This window comes from Lissotriton helveticus, chromosome 12 (assembly GCF_964261635.1).
Source record: "Lissotriton helveticus chromosome 12, aLisHel1.1, whole genome shotgun sequence".
Classification (NCBI taxonomy): Eukaryota; Metazoa; Chordata; class Amphibia; order Caudata; family Salamandridae; genus Lissotriton; species Lissotriton helveticus.
In genome coordinates, this window is record NC_136073.1 from 139,821,243 (window position 1) to 139,834,440 (window position 13,198).

At 43.1% G+C, this 13,198-nt stretch overlaps 9 non-coding genes across 9 annotated transcripts; all 9 read right to left on the minus strand.

The window, feature by feature from the left end:
• Positions 1–732: 732 nt before the first annotated feature.
• Positions 733–806, minus strand: TRNAT-AGU (transfer RNA threonine (anticodon AGU)). The gene has a single exon. It is a non-coding gene; the product is annotated as a tRNA-Thr (tRNA).
• A 1,052-nt stretch (positions 807–1,858) lies between these two features.
• TRNAH-GUG (transfer RNA histidin (anticodon GUG)) lies at positions 1,859–1,930 on the minus strand. Its single transcript has one exon. It is a non-coding gene; the product is annotated as a tRNA-His (tRNA).
• Positions 1,931–2,826: 896 nt separating this feature from the next.
• On the minus strand, positions 2,827–2,900 carry TRNAT-AGU (transfer RNA threonine (anticodon AGU)). Its single transcript has one exon. It is a non-coding gene; the product is annotated as a tRNA-Thr (tRNA).
• Positions 2,901–3,961: 1,061 nt separating this feature from the next.
• Positions 3,962–4,033, minus strand: TRNAH-GUG (transfer RNA histidin (anticodon GUG)). Its single transcript has one exon. It is a non-coding gene; the product is annotated as a tRNA-His (tRNA).
• Positions 4,034–4,929: 896 nt separating this feature from the next.
• TRNAT-AGU (transfer RNA threonine (anticodon AGU)) lies at positions 4,930–5,003 on the minus strand. The gene has a single exon. It is a non-coding gene; the product is annotated as a tRNA-Thr (tRNA).
• Positions 5,004–7,032: 2,029 nt separating this feature from the next.
• TRNAT-AGU (transfer RNA threonine (anticodon AGU)) lies at positions 7,033–7,106 on the minus strand. The gene has a single exon. It is a non-coding gene; the product is annotated as a tRNA-Thr (tRNA).
• A 3,163-nt stretch (positions 7,107–10,269) lies between these two features.
• On the minus strand, positions 10,270–10,341 carry TRNAH-GUG (transfer RNA histidin (anticodon GUG)). The gene has a single exon. It is a non-coding gene; the product is annotated as a tRNA-His (tRNA).
• Positions 10,342–11,228: 887 nt separating this feature from the next.
• Positions 11,229–11,302, minus strand: TRNAT-AGU (transfer RNA threonine (anticodon AGU)). The gene has a single exon. It is a non-coding gene; the product is annotated as a tRNA-Thr (tRNA).
• Positions 11,303–12,360: 1,058 nt separating this feature from the next.
• On the minus strand, positions 12,361–12,432 carry TRNAH-GUG (transfer RNA histidin (anticodon GUG)). Its single transcript has one exon. It is a non-coding gene; the product is annotated as a tRNA-His (tRNA).
• Positions 12,433–13,198: the final 766 nt, after the last annotated feature.

Consider the following 13,198-nt stretch of genomic DNA (forward strand, 5'->3'; position numbering starts at 1 on the left):
CTCCAGTCCTACTCTGCTAGGACCGCTCCCTCCTTTTTACACCTCAAGCGTTATGTTATTCAAACATTGGAAGAGTAGTATCAAACCTCTTGGTAAGCCATGAAGAACTGGACATGACGTTTCGTATGTGGTGTGATGCACATGACAATACTCCGTAGGAGTCTCCCGGGACAGACAAAATATTTCAGAATAGGCCTCCAGAACCTCACGTGAAGTCTCCCTAAGAGAACACAATATCACTGATGTGGCCTCCAAAACTTGGCACAGTACTATGGATACAGCATTTTTAGCTCCACGCAGCACACAGTGTCATTTTCCAAGCTCTCACAATCCATCAGACTCTGCTGCCCTTGCGTTGCCTGTTCTTGAGGCACTGAAGCTTGAACCTCTTCTGCCTCTTCAGTAACAGTGTCAGTAATGCAATGGTACTCAGGTGCTGCCTGTGCTGCACCTGTTGTTTGAAGCTTGCATTACTGCTGCCTAGGTTGTACTTTGAAGCGAGCGAAGCTTAAAAACATCTTTTCACGTCACAAAACCAAACTGATTGGCTTTGAAAATTAAAGATACTGGTGGCTGGTGGTACATTACAATGGCAGGTAAAAACCCGAAACGTCTTTAGGTTTTAAGGAGGAGCATTGTGTACATGAGGATAATTATAATAGGAGAAATTGTGTTTGCAGACAATGAGTCTTTAATCAAACAAAAAGTCTTGTATGAGGTTGTGTAAAAACAAGGCACTGCTGAGATTCAAACTCAGGATCTCCTGTTTACTAGACAGGCGCTTTAACCAACTAAGCCACAGCGCCTATTTCCACTCACTTGGAACCATTGTACCTTCTGTGTTGGTATCACTGTGAGGCACTCCATACTTTTCTGTCTCTAAATTTTTATCCAGCTACTACCGACAAGAAAATGGAGAAAGAAAAACCTGAACATGGTATGGAAAAATTACAAAGAGGGTCACGACAAACGTATATCATTAGGTGTACATATCTGTATTCATTTTGCAATATTTACACGGGTGGACGAGTGTGCTATACATACGTTAAACTAAACAAGAGTGTAACGATGTTAAAGATCACTAATACATAGCAGACAATTTAATGATGCCTACATAACCCATGTGCTCTTTCCTTCACCTCTCGTCACCTCTGGACACCCCAACGAGAAGCCGAGAAATCGTCACTTTTGGAGAGAAAGTGTCACCTTTAGTTGATGCGTCCCAGCTTCAAACAGGGCTTCAAAAAGTGCACTTTGAGAGACCCAAGGAGCGGGCTGGTCGTCCAGCCATAGGAGAGGGAGGCTGGGTGCTGTTAGACCACAGTGCCCTTTACATGGAACTAGCAACACTCACCCTTGAACAAACATCAGCCATCAGAGCCCAGTTAATGACCAGAATAAACAAACAACCTATACGTTGTTTTTAAACGTCTTGTACTGTAATGCATGACTTTTCTATTTTAATTGTGAAAAATACTGGCCGGTACGGGGGCGACCTTGGCGTTATTAGCACCACGCTCTAACCAACTGAGCTAACCGGCCAAGTCAATCACACGGAAAAGGTATTATTACACAAGGAAATGTTTTTGCATTCCTCAAAAACGATTTCTGCACAATTACACGGGCTACAACATCCAAGAGTACATTAAAAGTAAGCATTGCATGTATTAAAACACCCTGTCCCTTCTGCCCCACAGCTGTGGCATCATAATGAAATGACTTCTCATGATTAAAGCTGGCAATTTCACAAATCAAAGAAAACAAAGTGTTTGGGACAGGTGTTATTTAAAAAATAATAATACTCTGTATATTGCAAATAAAAAATATCACCCAACTGCCATGACATTGCCACCCGCGATGCCGTGACTCGGATTCGAACCGAGGTTGCTGCGGCCACAACGCAGAGTACTAACCACTATACGATCACGGCGAGCTACTTGGGCTACTCAGGCCCATGATGTATGTGACTTTTATAGTGCAAATCAGGTGACACTGTCAGTCATGAGAGTCTTATATGTAGTGTATGTGTTTTGAGGCAGATGCTGCACATTTCACCTCTTTGACTGGGATGTTCACAAACCAACACAGACTGCCCTCCAGTCCTACTCTGCTAGGACCGCTCCCTCCTTTTTACACCTCAAGCGTTATGTTATTCAAACATTGGAAGAGTAGTATCAAACCTCTTGGTAAGCCATGAAGAACTGGACATGACGTTTCGTATGTTGTGTGATGCACATGACAATACTCCGTAGGAGTCTCCCGGGACAGACACAATATTTCAGAATAGGCCTCCAGAACCTCACGTGAAGTCTCCCTAAGAGAACACAATATCACTGATGTGGCCTCCAAAACTTGGCACAGTACTATGGATACAGCATTTTTAGCTCCACGCAGCACACAGTGTCATTTTCCAAGCTCTCACAATCCATCAGACTCTGCTGCCCTTGCGTTGCCTGTTCTTGAGGCACTGAAGCTTGAACCTCTTCTGCCTCTTCAGTAACAGTGTCAGTAATGCAATGGAACTCAGGTGCTGCCTGTGCTGCACCTGTTGTTTGAAGCTTGCATTACTGCTGCCTAGGTTGTACTTTGAAGCGAGCGAAGCTTAAAAACATCTTTTCACGTCACAAAACCAAACTGATTGGCTTTGAAAATTAAGGATACTGGTGGCTGGTGGTACATTACAATGGCAGGTAAAAACCCGAAACATCTTTAGGTTTTAAGGAGGAGCATTGTGTACATGAGGATAATTATAATAGGAGAAATTGTGTTTGCAGACAATGAGTCTTTAATCAAACAAAAAGTCTTGTATGAGGTTGTGTAAAAACAAGGCACTGCTGAGATTCGAACTCAGGATCTCCTGTTTACTAGACAGGCGCTTTAACCAACTAAGCCACAGCGCCTATTTTCACTCACTTGGGACAATTGTACCTTCTGTGTTGGTATCACTGTGAGGCACTCCATACTTTTCTGTCTCTAAATTTTTATCCAGCTACTACCGACAAGAAAATGGAGAAAGAAAAACCTGAACATGGTATGGAAAAATTACAAAGAGGGTCACGACAAACGTATATCATTAGGTGTACATATCTGTATTCATTTTGCAATATTTACACGGGTGGACGAGTGTGCTATACATACGTTAAACTAAACAAGAGTGTAACGATGTTAAAGATCACTAATACATAGCAGACAATTTAATGATGCCTACATAACCCATGTGCTCTTTCCTTCACCTCTCGTCACCTCTGGACACCCCAACGAGAAGCCGAGAAATCGTCACTTTTGGAGAGAAAGTGTCACCTTTAGTTGATGCGTCCCAGCTTCAAACAGGGCTTCAAAAAGTGCACTTTGAGAGACCCAAGGAGCGGGCTGGTCGTCCAGCCATAGGAGAGGGAGGCTGGGGGCTGTTAGACCACAGTGCCCTTTACATGGTACTAGCAACACTCACCCTTGAACAAACATCAGCCACCAGAGCCCAGTTAATGACCAGAATAAACAAACAACCTATACGTTGTTTTTAAACGGCTTGTACTGTAATGCATGACTTTTCTATTTTAATTGTGAAAAATACTGGCCGGTACGGGGATCGAACCCGCGACCTTGGTGTTATTAGCACTACACTCTAACCAACTGAGCTAACCGGCCAAGTCAATCACACGGAAAAGGTATTATTACACAAGGAAATGTTTTTGCATTCCTCAAAAACGATTTCTGCACAATTACACGGGCTACAACATCCAAGAGTACATTAAAAGTAAGCATTGCATGTATTAAAACACCCTGTCCCTTCTGCCCCACAGCTGTGGCATCATAATGAAATGACTTCTCATGATTAAAGCTGGCAATTTCACAAATCAAAGAAAACAAAGTGTTTGGGACAGGTGTTATTTAAAAAATAATAATACTCTGTATATTGCAAATAAAAAATATCACCCAACTGCCATGACATTGCCACCCTCGATGCCGTGACTCGGATTCGAACCGAGGTTGCTGCGGCCACAACGCAGAGTACTAACCACTATACGATCACGGCGAGCTACTTGGGCTACTCAGGCACATGATGTATGTGACTTTTATAGTGCAAATCAGGTGACACTGTCAGTCATGAGAGTCTTATATGTAGTGTATGTGTTTTGAGGCAGATGCTGCACATTTCACCTCTTTGACTGGGATGTTCACAAACCAACACAGACTGCCCTCCAGTCCTACTCTGCTAGGACCGCTCCCTCCTTTTTACACCTCAAGCGTTATGTTATTCAAACATTGGAAGAGTCGTATCAAACCTCTTGGTAAGCCATGAAGAACTGGACATGACGTTTCGTATGTGGTGTGATGCACATGACAATACTCCGTAGGAGTCTCCCGGGACAGACACAATATTTCAGAATAGGCCTCCAGAACCTCACGTGAAGTCTCCCTAAGAGAACACAATATCACTGATGTGGCCTCCAAAACTTGGCACAGTACTATGGATACAGCATTTTTATCTCCACGCAGCACACAGTGTCATTTTCCAAGCTCTCACAATCCATCAGACTCTGCCGCCCTTGCGTTGCCTGTTCTTGAGGCACTGAAGCTTGAACCTCTTCTGCCTCTTCAGTAACAGTGTCAGTAATGCAATGGTACTCAGGTGCTGCCTGTGCTGCACCTGTTGTTTGAAGCTTGCATTACTGCTGCCTAGGTTGTACTTTGAAGCGAGCGAAGCTTAAAAACATCTTTTCACGTCACAAAACCAAACTGATTGGCTTTGAAAATTAAGGATACTGGTGGCTGGTGGTACATTACAATGGCAGGTAAAAACCCGAAACATCTTTAGGTTTTAAGGAGGAGCATTGTGTACATGAGGATAATTATAATAGGAGAAATTGTGTTTGCAGACAATGAGTCTTTAATCAAACAAAAAGTCTTGTATGAGGTTGTGTAAAAACAAGGCACTGCTGAGATTCGAACTCAGGATCTCCTGTTTACTAGACAGGCGCTTTAACCAACTAAGCCACAGCGCCTATTTCCACTCACTTGGAACAATTGTACCTTCTGTGTTGGTATCACTGTGAGGCACTCCATACTTTTCTGTCTCTAAATTTTTATCCAGCTACTACCGACAAGAAAATGGAGGAAGAAAAACCTGAACATGGTATGGAAAAATTACAAAGAGGGTCACGACAAACGTATATCATTAGGTGTACATATCTGTATTCATTTTGCAATATTTACACGGGTGGACGAGTGTGCTATACATACGTTAAACTAAACAAGAGTGTAACGATGTTAAAGATCACTAATACATAGCAGACAATTTAATGATGCCTACATAACCCATGTGCTCTTTCCTTCACCTCTCGTCACCTCTGGACACCCCAACGAGAAGCCGAGAAATCGTCACTTTTGGAGAGAAAGTGTCACCTTTAGTTGATGCGTCCCAGCTTTAAACAGGGCTTCAAAAAGTGCACTTTGAGAGACCCAAGGAGCGGGCTGGTCGTCCAGCCATAGGAGAGGGAGGCTGGGGGCTGTTAGACCACAGTGCCCTTTACATGGTACTAGCAACACTCACCCTTGAACAAACATCAGCCATCAGAGCCCAGTTAATGACCAGAATAAACAAACAACCTATACGTTGTTTTTAAACGTCTTGTACTGTAATGCATGACTTTTCTATTTTAATTGTGAAAAATACTGGCCTGTACGGGGATCGAACCCACGACCTTGGCGTTATTAGCACCACGCTCTAACCAACTGAGCTAACCGGCCAAGTCAATCACACAGAAAAGGTATTATTACACAAGGAAATGTTTTTGCATTCCTCAAAAACGATTTCTGCACAATTACACGGGCTACAACATCCAAGAGTACATTAAAAGTAAGCATTGCATGTATTAAAAGACCCTGTCCCTTCTGCCCCACAGCTGTGGCATCATAATGAAATGACTTCTCATGATTAAAGCTGGCAATTTCACAAATCAAAGAAAACAAAGTGTTTGGGACAGGTGTTATTTAAAAAATAATAATACTCTGTATATTGCAAATAAAAAATATCACCCAACTGCCATGACATCGCCACCCGCGATGCCGTGACTCGGATTCGAACCGAGTTTGCTGCGGCCACAACGCAGAGCACTAACCACTATACGATCACGGCGAGCTACTTGGGCTACTCAGGTCCATGATGTATGTGACTTTTATAGTGCAAATCAGGTGACACTGTCAGTCATGAGAGTCTTATATGTAGTGTATGTGTTTTGAGGCAGATGCTGCACATTTCACCTCTTTGACTGGGATGTTCACAAACCAACACAGACTGCCCTCCAGTCCTACTCTGCTAGGACCGCTCCCTCCTTTTTACACCTCAAGCGTTATGTTATTCAAACATTGGAAGAGTAGTATCAAACCTCTTGGTAAGCCATGAAGAACTGGACATGACGTTTCGTATGTGGTGTGATGCACATGACAATACTCCGTAGGAGTCTCCCGGGACAGACACAATATTTCAGAATAGGCCTCCAGAACCTCACGTGAAGTCTCCCTAAGAGAACACAATATCACTGATGTGGCCTCCAAAACTTGGCACAGTACTATGGATACAGCATTTTTAGCTCCACGCAGCACACAGTGTCATTTTCCAAGCTCTCACAATCCATCAGACTCTGCTGCCCTTGCGTTGCCTGTTATTGAGGCACTGAAGCTTGAACCTCTTCTGCCTCTTCAGTAACAGTGTCAGTAATGCAATGGTACTCAGGTGCTGCCTGTGCTGCACCTGTTGTTTGAAGCTTGCATTACTGCTGCCTAGGTTGTACTTTGAAGCGAGCGAAGCTTAAAAACATCTTTTCACGTCACAAAACCAAACTGATTGGCTTTGAAAATTAAGGATACTGGTGGCTGGTGGTACATTACAATGGCAGGTAAAAACCCGAAACATCTTTAGGTTTTAAGGAGGAGCATTGTGTACACGAGGATAATTATAATAGGAGAAATTGTGTTTGCAGACAATGAGTCTTTAATCAAACAAAAAGTCTTATATGAGGTTGTGTAAAAACAAGGCACTGCTGAGATTCGAACTCAGGATCTCCTGTTTACTAGACAGGCGCTTTAACCAACTAAGCCACAGCGCCTATTTCCACTCACTTGAAACCATTGTACCTTCTGTGTTGGTATCACTGTGAGGCACTCCATACTTTTCTGTCTCTAAATTTTTATCCAGCTACTACCGACAAGAAAATGGAGAAAGAAAAACCTCAACATGGTATGGAAAAATTACAAAGAGGGTCACGACAAACGTATATCATTAGGTGTACATATCTGTATTCATTTTGCAATATTTACACGGGTGGACGAGTGTGCTATACATACGTTAAACTAAACAAGAGTGTAACGATGTTAAAGATCACTAATACATAGCAGACAATTTAATGATGCCTACATAACCCTTGTGCTCTTTCCTTCACCACTCGTCACCTCTGGACACCCCAACGAGAAGCTGAGAAATCGTCACTTTTGGAGAGAAAGTGTCACCTTTAGTTGATGCGTCCCAGCTTCAAACAGGGCTTCAAAAAGTGCACTTTGAGAGACCCAAGGAGCGGGCTGGTCGTCCAGCCATAGGAGAGGGAGGCTGGGGGCTGTTAGACCACAGTGCCCTTTACATGGTACTAGCAACACTCACCCTTGAACAAACATCAGCCATCAGAGCCCAGTTAATGACCAGAATAAACAAACAACCTATACGTTGTTTTTAAACGTCTTGTACTGTAATGCATGACTTTTCTATTTTAATTGTGAAAAATACTGGCCGGTACGGGGATCGAACCCGCGACCTTGGTGTTATTAGCACCACGTTTTTAACCAACTGAGCTAACCGGCCAAGTCAGTCACACAGAAAAGGTATTATTACACAAGGAAATGTTTTTGCATTCCTCAACAAAGATTTTTGCGCAATTACACGGGCCACAACATGCAAGAGTACATTAAAAGTAAGCATTGCATGTATTAAAACACTCTGTCCCTTCTGCCCCACAGCTGTGGCATCATAATGAAATGACTTCTCATGATTAAAGCTGGCAATTTCACAAATCAAAGAAAACAAAGTGTTTGGGACAGGTGTTATTTAAAAAATAATTATACTCTGTATATTGCAAATAAAAAATATCTCCCAACTGCCATGACATTGCCACCCGCAATGCCGTGACTCGGATTCGACCCGAGGTTGCTGCGGCCACAACGCAGAGTACTAACCACTATACGATCACGGCGAGCTACTTGGGCTACTCAGGCCCATGATGTATGTGACTTTTATAGTGCAAATCAGGTGACACTGTCAGTTATGAGAGTCTTATATGTAGTGTATGTGTTTTGAGGCAGATGTTGCACATTTCACCTATTTGACTGGGATGTCCAGAAACCAACACAGACTGCCCTCCAGTCCTACTCTGCTAGGACCGCTCCCTCCTTTTTACACCTCAAGCGTTATGTTATTCAAACATTGGAAGAGTAGTATCAAACCTCTTGGTAAGCCATGAAGAACTGGACATGACGTTTCGTATGTGGTGTGATGCACATGACAATACTCCGTAGGAGTCTCCCAGGACAGAAACAATATTTCAGAATAGGCCTCCAGAACCTCACGTGAAGTCTCCCTAAGAGAACACAATATCACTGATGTGGCCTCCAAAACTTGGCACAGTACTATGGATACAGCATTTTTAGCTCCACGCAGCACACAGTGTCATTTTCCAAGCTCTCACAATCCATCAGACTCTGCTGCCCTTGCGTTGCCTGTTCTTGAGGCACTGAAGCTTGAACCTCTTCTGCCTCTTCAGTAACAGTGTCAGTAATGCAATGGTACTCAGGTGCTGCCTGTGCTGCACCTGTTGTTTGAAGCTTGCATTACTGCTGCCTAGGTTGTACTTTGAAGCGAGCGAAGCTTAAAAACATCTTTTCACATCACAAAACCAAACTGATTGGCTTTGAAAATTAAAGATACTGGTGGCTGGTGGTACATTACAATGGCAGGTAAAAACCCGAAACATCTTTAGGTTTTAAGGAGGAGCATTGTGTACATGAGGATAATTATAATAGGAGAAATTGTGTTTGCAGACAATGAGTCTTTAATCAAACAAAAAGTCTTGTATGAGGTTGTGTAAAAACAAGGCACTGCTGAGATTCGAACTCAGGATCTCCTGATACTAGACAGGGGCTTTAACCAACTAAGCCACAGCGCCTATTTCCACTCACTTAGAACCATTGTACCTTCCGTGTCGGTATCACTGTGAGGCACTCCATACTTTTCTGTCTCTAAATGTTTATCCAGCTACTACCGACAAGAAAATGGAGAAAGAAAAACCTGAACATGGTATGGAAAAATTACAAAGAGGGTCACGACAAACGTATATCATTAGGTGTACATATCTGTATTCATTTTGCAATATTTACACGGGTGGACGAGTGTGCTATACATACGTTAAACTAAATGAGAGTGTAACGATGTTGAAGATCACTAATACATAGCAGACAGTATAATGATGCCTACATAACCCATGTGCTCCTTCCTTCACCTCTCGTCACCTCTGGACACCCCAACGAGAAGCCGAGAAATCGTCACTTTTGGAGAGAAAGTGTCACCTTTAGTTGATGCGTCCCAGCTTCAAACAGGGCTTCAAAAAGTGCACTTTGAGAGACCCAAGGAGCGGGCTGGTCGTCCAGCCATAGGAGAGGGAGGCTGGGGGCTGTTAGACCACAGTGCCCTTTACATGGTACTAGCAACACTCACCCTTGCACAAACATCAGCCATCAGATCCCAGTTAATGACCAGAATAAACAAACAACCTATACGTTGTTTTTAAACGTCTTGTACTGTAATGCATGACTTCTCTCTTTTAATTGTGAAAAAAATGGCCTGTACGGGGATCGAGCCCGCGACCTTGGCGTTATTAGCACCACGCTCTAACCAACTGAGCTAACTGGCCAAGGCACTCTTACTGAAAAGGTATTATTACACAAGGAAATGTTTTTGCATTCCTCAAAAACGATTTCTACTCAATTACACGGGCTACAACATGCAAGAGTACATTAAAAGTAAGCATTGCATGTATTAAAACACTCTGTCCCTGCTGCCCCACAGCTCTGGCATCATAATGAAATGACTTCTCATGATTAAAGCTGGCAATTTCACAAATCAAAGAAAACAAAGTGTTTGGGACAGGTCTCATTTCAAAAATAATAATACTCTGTATATTGCAAATAAAAAATATCACCCAACTGCCATGACATTGCCACCCGCAATGCCGTGACTCGGATTCGAACCGAGGTTGCTGCGGCCACAACGCAGAGTACTAACCACTATACGATCACAGCGAGCTACTTGGGCTACTCAGGCCCATGACGTATGTGACTTTTATAGTGCAAATCAGGTGACACTGTCAGTCATCAGAGTCTTATATGTTGTGTATGTGTTTTGAGGCAGATGCTGCACATTTCGCCTCTTTGACTGGGATGTTCACAAACCAACACAGACTGCCCTCCAGTCCTACTCTGCAAGGACCGCTCCCTTCTTTTTACACCTCAAGCGTTATGTTATTCAAACATTGGAAGAGTAGTATCAAACCTCTCGGTAAGCCATGAAGAACTGGACATGATGTTTCGTATGTGGTGTGATGCACATGACAATACTCCGTAGGAGTCTCCCAGGACAGACACAATATTTCAGAATAGGCCTCCAGAACCTCACGTGAAGTCTCCCTAAGAGAACACAATATCACTGATGTGGCCTCCAAAACTTGGCGCAGTACTATGGATACAGCATTTTTAGCTCCACGCAGCACACAGTGTCATTTTCCAAGCTCTCACAATCCATCAGACTCTGCTGCCCTTGCGTTGCCTGTTCTTGAGGCACTGAAGCTTGAACCTCTTCTGCCTCTTCAGTAACAGTGTCAGTAATGCAATGGTACTCAGGTGCTGCACCTGTTGTTTGAAGCTTGCATTACTGCTGCCTAGGTTGTACTTTGAAGCGAGCGAAGCTTAAAAACATCTTTTCACGTCACAAAACCAAACTGATTGGCTTTGAAAATTAAAGATACTGGTGGCTGGTGGTACATTACAATGGCAGGTAAAAACCCGAAACATCTTTAGGTTTTAAGGAGGAGCATTGTGTACATGAGGATAATTATAATAGGAGAAATTGTGTTTGCAGACAATGAGTCTTTAATCAAACAAAAAGTCTTGTATGAGGTTGTGTAAAAACAAGGCACTGCTGAGATTCGAACTCAGGTTCTCCTGTTTACTAGACATGCGCTTTAACCAACTAAGCCACAGCGCCTATTTCCACTCACTTAGAACCATTGTACCTTCTGTGTCTGTATCACTGTGAGGCACTCCATACTTTTCTGTCTCTAAATTTTTATCCAGCTACTACCGACAAGAAAATGGAGAAAAACCTGAACATGGTATGGAAAAATTACAAAGAGGGTCACGACAAACGTATATCATTAGGTGTACATATAAAGTATTAATTTTGCAATATTTACACGGGTGGACGAGTGTGCTATACATACGTTAAACTGAACGAGAGTGTAACGATGTTAAAGATCACTAATACAAATCAGACAATTTAATGATGCCTACATAACCCATGTGCTCTTTCCTTCACCTCTCGTCACCTCTGGACACCCCAACGAGAAGCCGAGAAATCGTCACTTTTGGAGAGAAAGTGTCACCTTTAGTTGATGCGTCCCAGCTTCAAACAGGGCTTCAAAAAGTGCACTTTGAGAGACCCAAGCAGCGGGCTGGTCGTCCAGCCATAGGAGAGGGAGGCTGGGGGCTGTTAGACCACAGTGCCCTTTACATGGTACTAGCAACACTCACCCTTGCACAAACATCAGCCATCAGAGCCCAGTTAATGACCAGAATAAACAAACAACCTATACGTTGTTTTTAAATGTCTTGTAATGTAATGCATGACTTCTCTCTTTTAATTGTGAAAAATACTGGCCGGTACAGGGATCGAACGCGCGACCTTGGAGTTATTAGCACCATGCTCTAACCAACTGACCTAACCGGACAAGTCATTCATACAGAAAAGTTATTATTACACAAGGAAATGTTTTTGCATTCCTCAAAAACGATTTCTGCACAATTACATGGGCTACAACATGCAAGAGTACATTAAAAGTAAGCATTGCATGTATTAAAACACTCTGTCCCTGCTGCCCCACAGCTCTGGCATCATAATGAAATGACTTCTCATGATTAAAGCTGGCAATTTCACAAATCAAAGAAAACAAAGTGTTTGGGACAGGTGTTATTTAAAAAATAATAATACTCTGCATATTGCAAATAAAAAATATCACCCAACTGCCATGACATTGCCACCCGCAATGCCGTGACTCGGATTCGAACCGAGGTTGCTGCGGCCACAACGCAGAGTACTAACCACTATACGATCACGGCGAGCTACTTGGGCTACTCAGGCCCATGACGTATGTGACTTTTATAGTGCAAATCAGGTGACACTGTCAGTCATCAGAGTCTTATATGTTGTGTATGTGTTTTGAGGCAGATGCTGCACATTTCGCCTCTTTGACTGGGATGTTCACAAACCAACACAGACTGCCCTCCAGTCCTACTCTGCAAGGACCGCTCCCTTCTTTTTACACCTCAAGCGTTATGTTATTCAAACATTGGAAGAGTAGTATCAAACCTCTCGGTAAGCCATGAAGAACTGGACATGATGTTTCGTATGTGGTGTGATGCACATGACAATACTCCGTAGGAGTCTCCCAGGACAGACACAATATTTCAGAATAGGCCTCCAGAACCTCACATGAAGTCTCCCTAAGAGAACACAATATCACTGATGTGGCCTCCAAAACTTGGCGCAGTACTATGGATACAGCATTTTTAGCTCCACGCAGCACACAGTGTCATTTTCCAAGCTCTCACAATCCATCAGACTCTGCTGCCCTTGCGTTGCCTGTTCTTGAGGCACTGAAGCTTGAACCTCTTCTGCCTCTTCAGTAACAGTGTCAGTAATGCAATGGTACTCAGGTGCTGCCTGTGCTGCACCTGTTGTTTGAAGCTTGCATTACTGCTGCCTAGGTTGTACTTTGAAGCGAGCGAAGCTTAAAAACATCTTTTCACGTCACAAAACCAAACTGATTGGCTTTGAAAATTAAAGATACTGGTGGCTGGTGGTACATTACAATGGCAGGTAAAA